The sequence below is a fragment of the Panthera pardus genome, unplaced genomic scaffold (genome assembly GCF_024362965.1).
Source record: "Panthera pardus isolate Hobbes unplaced genomic scaffold, ASM2436296v1 HiC_scaffold_6, whole genome shotgun sequence".
NCBI lineage: Eukaryota > Metazoa > Chordata > Mammalia > Carnivora > Felidae > Panthera > Panthera pardus.
In genome coordinates, this window is record NW_026526991.1 from 128,314,572 (window position 1) to 128,329,049 (window position 14,478).

At 48.1% G+C, this 14,478-nt stretch overlaps 1 protein-coding gene across 10 annotated transcripts in view; it reads left to right on the forward strand.

The window, feature by feature from the left end:
• The window catches only part of FRMD4A (FERM domain containing 4A), a 607,025-nt gene that overhangs the window by 334,796 nt on the left and 257,751 nt on the right, over nt 1-14,478 (forward strand). The window lies entirely within an intron of this gene.

Genomic DNA, 14,478 nt, shown 5'->3' on the forward strand with positions numbered 1-14,478 from the left:
TCACACTAGGCATGTGCAGGAATCACATTACCTACTGACCCAGAGTTGCTGCAGCAGACAGGAGGGCAAGGATACTGGATTCGTGATGCTTAACGATCACGTGCCCTTATTTAATAAGTGCAACGTGTTCTGTTATCATTTGCAATCGGGGTGACTGTGCTGCTGGACCAGTGTGGTCACTGGATGCTTTTCACTAAGCGTTGTCCTACCCCACCCCTGGACCTTCTGAAAACCAGCTGGCCTATTTGGGGAGCCTCACCAACCAGCCTCAGCTGGAAATTTGCTTCTGTCTCAAGGGTATGAGCTCATTCCCACACCAGATGGGTTCCCAGTAAATGATTGTGCAATCTGATCATTTTCATGTCATGCCGACTCCCTTTGGAAGATGGAAACAGGGTACGTGGTCCCTATCATGTAAGTTAGAGGAGAATTTCCTCGATACGATAGCACACCCTGCAGATTGAGAGAAAACATACCCTTTAGAACTATGTGGCCGTTCTTCCATTAATAATAACTTATAACTGTGAACAACCGATTCGTTTTTATCATAGGGCACATCAGTGAAAGTAACTTGGGCTTCTGCAACAGATGCCTTGGAAATCTAAGGGACTTAACATGACAGAAATTTATTTCTCCCTCACAGTTAAGTCCGACAATGTTCCGGTTGGTAGACAGCCTTCCATGGGATCACTCAGGGTCATCTTGTGACTTTGACCTCCTCTAGCAGCCCAGTGGTCTATTCATTTGCCAGAAGAAGACGGAGAAGGGAAACTCCCATCACGCTTTTTTGTACGTCAGATGTGGCAATGGTGGTCCTCCCTTGTGTTCGCATCCCGTTGGCCGGAACAGTCACATGACCTCCCAACAGGGATACTGGCAAGAACAGGTGGGTGGGCAGCTGGCCCACCTATCACAGAGGGTCAGCTTAGCCTGGGTGAAGGCCGTGTCCCCTGGAGTCAGTGAATTAGGCTTTAAGTCCCAATTTTCAGACCAAGTCCCCTCTATAAAACAGAAATAAAAACTCCTGAATGAGACATTATATATAAAATACTTAGACCCTGCCTGCTACATTGTAAGAGCTCAATAAATATTCAACCATTATTATCAGTGCATTCGTCTCCTACACAATAAAAGCAAAATTAAAGATATCCCATCATTTCGTATCATCTCGTCTGAGAAGCGAGTAGGGATGTAAAACAATCTTTCTTAATTTTTCGAAGAAGGAAAACAAAATCCTCGATTTCCGAAGTATGTTTAGGATAGTTGTTCGTGAGTTTCCTTTAAGTTTCTAGGGGAAGTTAAAGGAAGTCTTTTGACAGACAGTTCTGTTAGGAAATAAGCTGATGCAACCCAAGCTTATAAGGAGGCAGTTTGGTGTTTTAGGTTAGCAGATGCTGCTGGGAACTCGGAGCTGAATGGAAGTCACAGGGTAGTGGTTCCTAGGAATCTGAAGGGGCCTCTGTTCTCTCCTCCCTGGGGAGCCTGGATCGAAGCTCAGGGGCTGCCGTCTCCCACCCCACTCGGCTTTGTTTGTGTTTCCCTAAGGGAGCATTATGGTTGTGATTTCCCTGTTCTGGGGCAGCCGCTGTGGCTTTTCCACAGCGTCTACTGGTCTGGGCCAAATAACCTGCTGTTTGTTTTCTCTCTTGGCCAAGAGCTCAGGGCACCCCCAAGCATTTTCTGAGCAAGAGGAAATGCTTGTTGTATTCCACCCAGGGGGAAAATTGTAGCTAATACCTCTTTTGAGGGCTCTGATCCAGGCATGCCAGCACACAGGGCACAAAATGCCAGCTCTCGCTGTGTGCCGGGAGGGGGGGGGGGGTGGGTTCGGAATGGGGACGTGGATGAGGTTGGTGTGGCCTCCTTGAAGCAACTGATGTTATATTTGGTTGGCCTCCCACGCCCATGAAGCCTTAGGTAAAGCCTTGGAAAAATGGGCTCAGCTATTGCCACGCAAGCCGGCCTTCCTCTAAAATGTCTCTCTCTGCAGGATGTTCAGAGCATATCACCTGGTCACATCAGATCTTAAAAGAAAAAAAAAAGTCACAGCTTCTGAATTTTGATAGACCTCATTAGACCATTGCAGGGAGGAAGTTGCCGAGAGGGGATTCTGAGAATTCCAGCCAAAGCTGTCTAATAAAATTCCCATATTTAATCCACTCTAGGGAGTAAAATACCTGGAATGCTAGGGAATCTTGTTAAGGTAGTCTAGAGCAAGCCCTTCGGCTCTGCCAAGGCTATATCTTAACCACCCGAGGGAACTACTTGTCTAGACTGGTTACAACTATAAAAAGTAAACTAAATTAAAGGCGTTTCTTTGGTTCTAAGTCCTTTATGTACACATTAATTCTCCCAAGAATCCCGTGAGGTGGCCACTCTGATGACCGCATTTCACAGATAAGAAATGGAGCTTAGGTCACCCAGTGCAAGGTCACCTAGCTCGTGACCAGATTTGCACCGGCTCTCTCTCCATCACTGGGTTTAGTAATTACAAAATACACCAGTTCACATACACAGTGTCAACCACGTTCCAGCAGGAGGTCCTTCCTCGTGCCCACCTTTGTCCCTCGCCGCCGTTTCAGTGTCGACTCTGACCTCCGTCGTGACGAATTTCTGGTCGGCATGGCAGCGGCATATTTGGTAATCCTTAAGACCCAGTTTTTTGGAGTTGCCTTTCTCTCTCTTCTAAAAGTACCTGTCTGCAGTTTCTTTGTGGTGTTAGGGGTTGAAGGATAAAAACAGTTCTTTCCCACCACCCCCGCCCCCAAAAATCCCTGTGAAATACCCAACTTCCACCTTTACGCTTAGATTCTATTGCTTGGTCTAAGAGGTTCTTGGTGATGATAGTTGACATTGATTTAGAGCTGCACGTCTCACGTATCTATGTCGAATCCTCAAGGCAACCAAGCGAGGGAGGTACCATTATTGTCCAATGAGATGCACGAGGAAGCTTCAAGCCAGGATCAAGATCAAGCAGCTGGGGAGTTGTGGGGCCAAGATTTAAACCCAGGCAGTTTGAGTTCAGAGCTCGGGGTGTGAAGCACTCGGCAGTGTGGTCTACACGTGGATCCGGTATGAGAGTCTGCTGCCTGTAGCGCTCTTTGCAGGGAACCTCACATTGTCTCTTTCTTCCTTCTGTTTTAGTTGCGGGCTTACTATTTCCAGGGCCCTGTGAATCACAGATTCACATTGTATCATTGTTTCAGTCAATCAAGTATTTCTTGTCGGGGCTGGCGGCAAGGTAGTGGACCGCTAATGGGACCCTACAGCTCCAGGGCTGAATCTCAGTTCAGCCACCAGTTAGTTCTGTGGTCATTAACTAGTTAATGAACTTCAGTTCCCTCCCCTGTAAAGTAAGCATACACAAGACCCCAAAAATGTTGTAATGAGGGACAATTGCATCGGACAGCTCTTAGCCTTGTTCTGGTGGACAATTAAGCATTCAATAAAAGGTGCTGTTAACATTGCTGTTTTACGTTTCAATCCACAAACGTGCATTGAGTCCCATGCCCTCGGTGTGCTGAGATTGAGGGAGAGACACAAAAGAGTAGGAGAAGATATTTGCTGCAACTTGCAACTGGGTAAATCGGTTGGGCAAGCGGGGAAGAGGTAACTGGCAATGCGTGGCAGGAGGCGAAAGAGGCCACGAGAAGGTCAGAGGGCACACATTGTTGGATTTCAGAGGGGCTCAGAGCAGGATTCAAGGAGGAAGGTGAAGAAAAGACAGGATGTATCTGGCTGCAGTTTAGGGGAGGGTTTCCAAACAGGAAAACGGTGCAAGCAGAGGGAAGGAAATATACAATGTATCCACAGTTACCATATATGATCAACCTTCTCAGTGGCTTGTAGTAGGGGTGGGGGTGGGAAGGGGGGCAAATAGGAATGAATGGAATGTGGAACTGAAAGCAGAGAAAAGCTCATGCTTTTCTCAACCCTATGAATTAATGTTGCAGCCAGAAATAACACCAGGGTTTCCCAATTCTCAGCTAGATTCTCCAAAGGAGACACTGTGCGTTCCCAGCAAAGGAGGGCTTGCACAACCTCCTTTTTCTTTGGACTCTGCTTGTGAGAAAGTAGAAACCGAAAAGCAGCGGTGGGATCCATAACCATCAATAGTGGGGCAGTAGAGCCTGTCACAGTTACCTGCTTCTTTGTTTGATCTTTCAGCTTCAAGACAGACTGGCCTTTGCACACACACACCTGCACAGAGTCAGAGCCCTCCGCTCAAGAGGGCTGGTCTTGTCGTTTACAAACTGTCTGGGTTACCCTCTGGTTCAGGGTCTGCTGACTCTTTTCACAACTTTCCAAGCCAGCGATTGAACAAGAATGTTCTGGACACGAACTCAGTTCTCAGGCCCAGAGGAGGTGCCCAGTGTGGAGGCGGGAGGGAGGATCACAACCGAATGTAGAACTCTTGGTGAATCTCAGTTTCCAAAAATGCTCAAGATCTCCTGTTTTCTGCCCCTCCCAGGCATGTGCCGAGGGCCAAGACTCGGGAGGAGTTCGCTTGTTTTTTTTTTTTGTCATCCGACCCTGTGCTGTTCTCCAAGTTGCTCAGACTCGTCACAAATTCATGTCCATTCATTTGCGTCTTAAAACTCACTGCCAAATCAGTTCACAATTTTCTGCACCGCTGGGAAAAGTACAGAGTCGTACATTCACAATTATTTTCTTTTTCCTAGCCAGTAATTTTATTTTTTCCCCGTTTTATTGAGATATAATTAACATACAGCACTATATCAGTTGAAGATGTATACCATCGTGATTTGACTTCTATATATTGTGAGAGGATTCCCACAGTAAGTTTGGTTAATAGCCATCATCTCACAGATACGAAAGAAGGAAGGAAGCACAAAGCAGGCAGGCAGGCAGGAAGGAAGGAAGGAAGGAAGGAAAAAGAAGGAGAAGAAAGGGAGAGGAGAGGGGAGGGCAAGGGAGGGGAGGAGAGATGAGGTGAGGCGAGGCGAGGTGAGAGAAGGGAGGAAGGAAGGGAAGAGAGGGGAAGGAAGGAAAAAAATGTTTTTTTCCTTCTTGGGATTTATTCTCTTAACCACTTTTCTATATACCATATAGCAGTGTTAGCTGTAGTCCCCAGGTTGTACACTAAATCTCCAGGACTGATTCATCTTATAACTGGAAGTTTGTACCTTTTGACCATCTTCCTCCAATTCCCCCGCCCCCTACCCGCTGCCTCTGGTAACCGCAAGTCTGAACTGTTTTTCTATGAGTTTGCTTTTTGTGTGGTTTGGTTTTGATTCCTCATATAAGCGAGATCATAAAGCACGTGTCTTTCTCTGTCTGACCTATGTCACTTAGCATGATGCTCTCGGCGTCCATCCGCGTTGTCAAAAGAGGCAAGATTTCCTTCTTTTTTATGGTTGCATAATATTCCATTGTGTGTGTATGCTAGGACTTCTTTATTCGTTTATCCATTGATGGCCAATCAGATTGTTTTCATGCCTTGACTGTTGTAAATAACACTGCAAGGAACATGGGGCGTGCGGCTGGTAATTTTTTTTTTTAATTTTTTTTTTTAACGTTTATTTATTTTTGAGACAGAGAGAGACAGAGCATGAACAGGGGAGGGGCAGAGAGAGAGGGAGACACAGAATCTGAAACAGGCCCCAGGCTCTGATCTGTCAGCACAGAGCCCGACGCGGGGCTCGAACTCACGGACCATGAGATCATGACCTGAGCCGAAGTCGGACGCTTAACTGACCAAGCCACCCAGGCGCCCTGCGGCTGGTAATTTTAGATCAGCATCACGGCGCATCTGAGATGAGCAGGGACTTTGGGATCAGACTGATCCAGGGTCACATTACCTGTCTCCACCAAATACAGGTGCACCATGCACCTGTTGCATGAATCTGGCAAGCTATTTAGTCGTCCTGAGCCTCAGTTTCCTCTCCTATAAAATGGAAGCAGGTTGAAAATCACTGTCTGATACGATTGTTTTGAGAATAAGATAGCCTACCCAAAGCACTCGGCACAGTGCAGAGGACATACAAGGTGCTCAGTAAACGGTAGCAGGTTCATCACCAGTTCTTCCTTCATCATTTAAGCACGCCCGAAAATGTGGCCTTGCTTGGAAGGCCCTGTGCAGCAGCTTTGGACAGAAATTTGAAAGCAATTAACTACAAACCACCTTGATATGTTTCACACGCATTACCAATTTCAAACCAAGAGTGGGGGGAGCCTGGCAAAGAGAGAAACGTTCTGCGCGCATGTGTGAGAACAATGTCCTTCTCCCCCACCTGGCACTGACTACTGGCCAATCCACGACCACACCGCCATCCCCTGAGCTGCCGTCGTGACCCAACCCCCTCCTTCCCCTCCCCTGCGTTTTTCCAGAGGGCTGGGTATCTCCACATATGGAACCCAGTTTCTCTATGGACCCTTTAATACGCTAGAAATTCCAGAACAACGTAGACCCCGGCAGGGCACGGGCTCCACGTTGGCAAATCGGGCACCACCTCTGGCACTGCAATGTGTTTCGAACCAAGGAAGGAGCTGCAACCCCAGATTTCAAGGGTTAGCTCCTCGCCCTGCGCAAACACCCGCGGGCTGGTAACAGCACTCCTCTGCAGAACGCAGAGAAGTTGAGCCGGAGAGAACCTTCTCCACCCCGGCTGTAATGTCAGCCTCACCAGCCTCCAGATCCTTCTCTGTGCATTTATACCTCCGTAACTTGGGTTAAGAGTACGATGGATCGATCCCCCGTTAAATGGCATTTAAGAGCAGAATTATTAAAACAGGGTTGGAGGACTACCTCACACGATTGAATATGATGTACGCTTTGTTACGATCCTGTGGCACTTGATAAATGGGGTCTGTCCAAGAAAGAAAATTGTGTCCGTGGCTCAAAGAATTAAAGTCCATGTCCTTTATTAGAAGAACATTCAAATCGCTTTCAAAGACAATTGGCTGATTCTTTCTAGCCTACCAATGGCCCGAAGGATCGCGAATTAAAAGGGGTACGACGGGGTCAGGTTTGTATGCAGACCCTGCATTTCACGCAGGCACTCTGAGAGGGGTCAGCGCAGGGTTTAGACGGAAGCCTGCAGGTCTGTGATGTATCCTCCAGGTGCTACCGTGGAGGGGCTTTGCTGGTGACCCCAACAGTCCCGTCGGCTGCCAGCAGGTGGGGCTGAGGAAATGTCGCCCTGAGACGGCGAAGCCAGCGTCCCGAAGGGCTGCGGTAGTTCTGGGGCCATATCGCTCGTGCCACGTCCCTTCCCCGTGACTTGAACCGCCAACACCACTGAGCCCTGTCGGAAACTCGGATTAGAAAGGGGACTCTCCTTTTATTGTTTGCTGTGCAAACACAGCCCAAAGCAAAAAAGAAGCGGCAGACCTGGGTGGAGAACTGTACACGGGGCACAACTGGGGCTGTCTCTTCCATGACATCCTGGCACGGTGCCGGGTCATTCGTTCTGCTTCTCTTTTGTTTATGTGTAGAAAGCATGAGGGCTGGCCGCTGCCCTGTGATGATTCTCTGTAAAGTGAGCCTGTGTGATCATGATGGGCAGAGTTCTTCAATTTTACAAAGGGTGGAAACAGTTGATACGGCCAGGTCATGAGAGCAAGCAGGTCTTTAGATCCCGGGGGGGCATCGTGCCGTGGGTCCCCTTAGGATAACAGAGGAAATGTTGGAAATGTTACGGGAGGGTGTTCACGAGGTAACGGCATGCGGGAACAAAAGCAGGATACGTAAGTACTCAGATAAAGCAACCCCCCTCCACGAGGGACAGAACATCTGCATGTTCAAAGAGTCAGGTGGAAGGTGCCATTATCACCCACGTGGACACTTTGGAGGTACAAATGTCTCCACTTTGTTCTGGAGACATTATATATAATCTTCACAAGAGCCCTACTGGGCAGGGACTGTTACCACCATTTCTATCTTCTGCGGGAAGGCACTGAAGCTTTACAGTTCATGTAATTTGCAACTGTCCCTCAGCAGAAAGTGATAGAGCCAGATTTGAGCCATGCGTGGCAGGTGCTTCTGGAACTCATGCCCTTCGCCACCACGCTGTATTAGAGCAGTTATTTCTGGGCAGTAGAAATACAGGTACATTTTTTTTAATGTTTATTTACTTTTGAGAGAGAGTGACAGAGCACGAGTGGGGGAGGAGCGGAGAAAGGGGGAGACACAGAACCCAAAGCAGGCTCCAGGCTCCGAGCTGTCAGCACAGAGCCCGACGCGGGGCTCGAACTCACGAACCGTGAGATCGTGACCTGAGCCGAAGTTGGACGCTCAACCGACTGAGCCCCCCAGGTGCCCCAAAACACAGATACATTTTAAGATCCTTTCACTTTTATGTGTTTTCCAATTTTGCTCTTTTTTTTGAGAGAGAGAGAGAGAGAGAGTGCAGGTGGGCACATACATGCCAGCAGGGGAGGGGGAGCGGGAGAGACAGAGAGAGAGAGAGAGAGAGAGAGAGAGAGAGACAGAGAATCCGAAGCAGATTCCATGCCCGACCCAGAGCCGGATGCGGGGCTTGATCCCACAACCCTGTGATCATGACCTGAGCTGAAGTCAAGAGTCAGGCGCTCAACCAACTGAGCCACCCAAGTGCCCTCCAATTTTACGTTTGACAATGAGCATATGATACCTGCAAAATAAAAGAAATAAAAAATAAAAAGAAAGAGGGGGTGAAAAGCCATATATGTTGTGGGGGAAAATCATGTTTCCTTCATCTTGGAGATGTCCATTAAACCAGATTTAATTGGCCCTGAAACAAGGCACTTCTAATTCAAGGTGAAAAATCTTAAAGAACATCTTAAGAAAAGAATTCCCACACTTGGAAACTCAAAGGGAACAGTCTCACCTACCACTTCTCTGCAAGATTTTAGGTCACAATTCCTGGCCATCTTCAGCGTTCTTGTTGACCAGTCCCCCCCCCCCCCCCAGCCTGGCCCTGACCCTTCCTCCGGGCCCTCCGCCCCTCCTTCTCCCACATCTCCCGGCAGTTTTCTCTGTAAAAACTCCCGCTGCTCTCTTCGTTGTGTTTCCCCTCTGAGGTTTCCTCTGGGCCTGCCCTCAAGCTCCAACCTTCCCATCTATCCCCAAAGCAAGCTGTCACAAGCTGCTGCGGCCCCGAGGTGGTACACTAACTCTCTCCCTCCTTGCCCACCAATGGGCGGGTGTAATGTCTATCCCTGGAGCATCCGCACCGCCCCCTTCCGTAAGTCCTCGCGATCTTGGCCTCTGCCCTTACTGCCCCGCTTCCCTCAGAAGCCACCAGTGGCCACTCACCTGTCACAGCCGATCCCGGTTTCCCAACCTCCTCCATGTCTCTCTAGCTTTGATCAGCCTCCCACTCAGAGGCGCCCAGCACCCTTGGCCTCTCTCTCCCTGTGCTGTCCTACTCTTCTCCCTTCTCAGCTTCCCTTGCTGGTTTCTTTTGCTCCTCATTCCACCCTAAATGGATAAACCCCAAGTTCCACTCTCAGTCTTGTTCTCTTCTCTCTGTATCCAGTTAACCCTTGAATAACATGAATTTGAACTGCAGGTGTCAGTTTACGTGTGGATTTTTCTTTTTCAAGGAATACAGTACTCTCAATGTATTTTCTCTGTCTTATGATTTTCTTAACATTTTCTTTTCTGTAGCTTTATTTCATTGTAAGAATACAGTAGATAATACAAATTCCTACATCCTTCGGCAATTCTCTTATCGTTATTATTCTGTCTTGGAATGGCATTATTTACATAATGTCTTATAGCTCCTACTGTAGCCCTCTCAAGTGGAAAGATCAGATCTTACCTGTTCTCCTATCCCCCCCGGCACTAGGTAAACCCAGCACTGAATTAGCTGAATTGTAGCGAAGGAGGTAAGAGAAGACAGAAATGCAATGTGTTAAGCAACAGTCTCTCCCCAAGTTAAAAACCAGTCTTTGAGTCACTAATCAAAATGATGCCAGAAATAACATCACACTGAAACATCAGTCAAAGTTAGCCAGAACCACGACGGCAAGTGTCCCTTTCTCTTCTGTCTCCGCCTGCCTGGGAATTCAGCATTCCCCCAAAGCCGCTCATTGGGGACAAGATTTTAGGGCGTGTGCATGTTTTCCACCTCCACAGGACCAGCTGTGGGTGGAGGAGAATTCCTCACACAGGATAAGGTCACACGGCGTCCACCCCGAAGATTTTCCTGGGGAAATGGTCTGCACGTTGCAAAGTCAACACCACCACTCATTAAAGGAACGTTGTCTGAGAGGCCGCGATCTATCACGGGGAGGGTTGACTCTTGATCTTATTTCACACATGCCACCGAGAAAAACACCCAGATGTGGATGTCAGCGCTCTGTAGCCGTCGCTTCTGAAACAAAACGCCAAGAAACCTCAGTGGTTTAGAGGGTGCAGCCTGGACTCGGAAAATCTGGTGTGAAAGGAAAGCTCTCGGGTTTCTCCTCTGCCCTCAGTGGGTCCACACTGCTGCCCTTCCGATACCAGGTGTGTGACACGCGAAGCAAATCTGTGCCACCAGCTGAGTGACAGTTTAGCTGGTTCTGAGTTGTCTGCCTGGAGATAGTGTCAGATCCCACAGGTTGAAGGCTCAGTCCTACGAGACCACCCCTCACCCCTGCTTCAGAAGTCAGCTTCCAGTCGCGGCAGTCACCTCTGCTTCTGACCAACCGGCTGCAGATCAGAGGTTCCCGGCAGCCCCTCCTCAGGTTCCATTAATCTGCTAGAGCAGCTCACAGAACTCAGAGAAACGTTTCACTTCGTAGATCACTGGCTTTCTATAAACGGATGTGACTCAGGGCGCCTGGGTGGCTCAGTCGGTTGAGCGTCCAGCTTCGGCTCAGGTCATGATCTCACCATTCCCAAGTTTGAGCCCCGCGTCGGGCTCTGTGCTGACAGCTCGGGGCCTGGAGCCTGCTTTGGATTCTGTGTCTCCCTCTCTGTCTCTGCCCCTCCCCCACTCGTGCTCTGTCTCTTTCTCTCCCAAAAATAAATAAACATTAAAAAAAAATTTTTTTTATAAAAGGATATAACTCAGGGACGACAGCTGGATAGAAGAGATGCATAGGGCGAGGCGTGGGGAAAGGGGAGAGGGTGTCCCTACTCTCTGGGTACACCATTCTCCCCGAATCCCCACGTGTTCACCAACCCGAAGCTCTCAAAACCTTTTGGGTGTTTTCAGGGAGGTTTCATTACGGAGGCGTGTTGATTAAATCACTGGCCATCGGAGACTGATTTCAACCTCCAGCTTCTCTTCTGGCCCTGGAGGGATGGGGGCGAGCCTGGGAAGTTTCTCCCCCGTAATCACATGGTTGGTGCTCTTGGCTACTGCCCCCAACCTTAGGGACTTTCCAAAAGTCACTCCATTAACGTAAAGTCAGATGTGATTGGAAAAGGTTTGTTATGAAGAACGAGAGACACCTTTTCCCACTTTTTCCACTTAGGAAATGCCTACGGTTTTAGGAGCCCTGTGCCAGGAACAGGGACGAAAGCCAAATATACATTTCTTATTATAAATCACAGTATCGCACCTCGGTTTAGTTATCAGCTTGGTAACATTTGTTAGCTGTCACTTACCCAACGCTGGGCCTCAGCGTCCTTATCTACAAAATAGAGATTTGTGCAATCTATCTAATAGGGTTGGTGTGAGAATCGCAAGTTTGTGAAATTGCTTTGTATATCCTAAAAGGCCTTAGAAAATTGAAGTATGTTTGAAGTTTTGAGAAATCTTGGCAGCATCGATTCTGGTCCTCATTTTGCAAAGCAGCAACCACAAAATATTCCCAGAGTTCCTTTTGATTGAGTCTAGCCCCTAGATGTGAGCTCCTAGGACCCATGCTGCATTTTCCAAACCAGACGGATGAGCACACAAAGAAAACTCAACTTGAGGTCATATGCTAATTCCCATGTGAGCAGAATTGCTGCGTAAGTAAGCAAACCCGCACCTAAAAAAATTAAGTTTTAGAAAATACAAGCAGAAAGCCTCTCATTTAGAGCATATAATAGCTCTTCTCATAACCTGCCCCGTACCAGGGCCAACAGCTTTTACCCTGGGCCCCGTGGCAGACCTGCCTTTCCTGAGTTAATCGATCTGGAACTCGAAAGGCCTTTGAGAGTGGCTACATAGTGATGAGAGATCATTTGATTCCAGGTTTGGGATTGTATTTCTTCAATGTAAGATTGAACTAGTCCTAAAAATGAGCAAATTCCAGTTCCCAATGCCCAGCAAATAGCCATACTTAAGGGTATGCATCTATGGCAAATGTCCTAAGGTGTTTGATCAAATAAATTCTTTGTATTTCAACTTTTTTTTTTAAGTTTGTTTATTTTGGAAGAGAGAGTAAGAGCACGAGCAGGGAAGGGGCAGAGAGAGGGGGAGAGAGAGAGAGAATCTCAAGCAGGCTCCTCTCTGTCAGTACAGAGCCCCACGTGGGGCTCAAACCCATGAACCATGAGACCATGATCTGAGCCAAAACCAGGAGTTGGACGCTTAACCAACCGAGCCACCAGATGCCCTGTGTTTTAACTTTTAAAAATCGTCTCTTTCCATAGGCTTATCAATTCTGCTGGTACCTTCTCCCCATCTCCACCGCCTGCCATCTTGTTCAGACCTTTTTCCCTCAGCCTGTACCTTTGAACTACCTGCTCATTTTGCCCCAAACTCCTTCTCCCACATTCATCCTACTGCTCTCACCTTCAGTTTGTCTCACCCATCACTGGTTATGGCCCTTGTCTGCTCAAGTATTAGTACCTTTAGTGATTCCTGTCTGCCTATTTCAGGGCCAAGCATTTTAGCAGCCAAACACTCTTATTTTTTTTTTTTTAATGTGGAATCATATGCTAAACTCCCAATGTATAAAACAGGTTTGAAGAATGACATTTCAACTGCATCACCAGACAGCGTTGGTCTGTGACAAGGCCATTCAATGGGAATGATATTTGGTTGCACGCTAACGAGAAAGCCCCGGAACATTCTCATAAGTACCTTGCACCTGAGTGCATGTGCACAGGCCTGACTACTTGAAAAGGCCAGTCCAGAGTTACCCTTGTTGACCCTCGATGGCATGAAGAATAATCTACCCAGGGAGGCGTTTCTGAAAATCCTGAACAGACCCAAAGTGCCAAGATGGACACAATGACTGACTAAACACACCGCTCATTTGGCAGATCATCTACTTGGCCGGTCCTTCCATATGCAATTTTTGGAAGGCTTTATCTTTTTAGAGCACTTTTGGGTTTACCAGAAAATTGAGAGGAAGCTACAGAGATAGCCCATATACCTCTGCCCTTCTCGTCATTGACATCCCCACCAGATGGTACATCTGTTCCCAAAGGTCAAGGCACGCGGCACATCACGATCCCCCAAAGTCCACAGTTCACCTTAGGGTTCCCCCTCGGCGTTGTACGTTGTGTTTATTATCTCCAGAGTCTTGCTTGCCGTAGCCCTTTACCTATGACCACGACAGGCTGTCCCTGCTGATTTTTAACCCACTGATTACTTTTACTGCCTGACTGGGAGGAGGGTATAAGAGAAGAGAAGTGGAAGTTGGAGGGTGTGAAAGAAAAGACGAGAAAAAAGAAAGGTCGGATCCAATTCCCGCAGTAAAGCGCCACTCAGAAGTGAATCATCGGCCGCTAGAGTTTGTAGACTGACACGACAGACCTGAAAATGCGTTCGGTGAGTGACAGACACATCTAGACACATCTGTGTGATTAGGACAATTGCATGAGGTACATAAACAAGTGACCATTACACAGGAGCACCCTGAAATCTTTGCTGTGGTTAGAAAACCACTTTCCTCTCCTGAGAACCACCCCAACCCCTGACTCCTGACAAGAGAGAGCAGGGGATTCTGGGTAACCAGCACATGTCAGCTGCCCGGTTCCAGGCTCAGACCTTCAGCGCATCAGATACGGTCTTCTGCGTTCAGGGAAGGGCCCACCTAGAAAGTTTGTTCTTATACCTCTGAGGTTCAGGAAGGATTTGTGGGCCTGTGATTTCCCTGGCTGCCCCTCCTCCATTCTCCCCACCCTGCCCCCCCCCCCCCCCCACCTCCATGGTCAGGCATGCTGGCTTAGGCAGGGTTAGAAGCAAACAGAGTTAGGAGTACATCGGATCCTTTCTCTGGCCCTGTTCCGTCCCAACTCACAGTTGTGGGGCCCAAAATGATCTGCACCCAGCAGTCCTACTTTTCACCCCCTTTAATCACTTAGCACTGTTGCTCTGAGAGAGGAGAAGGTAAATCCTAGAGGCTGTGTGATTTATGGCTTTGGTTTCAGCCAGATAAAGGGGAACCTGGAATGTCTGACCCTGGCCTGGTCTGGCTTCTTTCTCAAAACCTGGAGTAATGAGCAAGGAAATAATGAGCAAAGAAATAATGAGCAAGGAAAGATCTAGTTACTGATGATAGAACTGGATAAGGGGGGGTGGGGTGGGAAACGACAGCCAAATGCACAGTTCCCCTCCCTGTTTAAATGTTGGGGGGAGGGGCGAGACTTCCAGGGGCGAC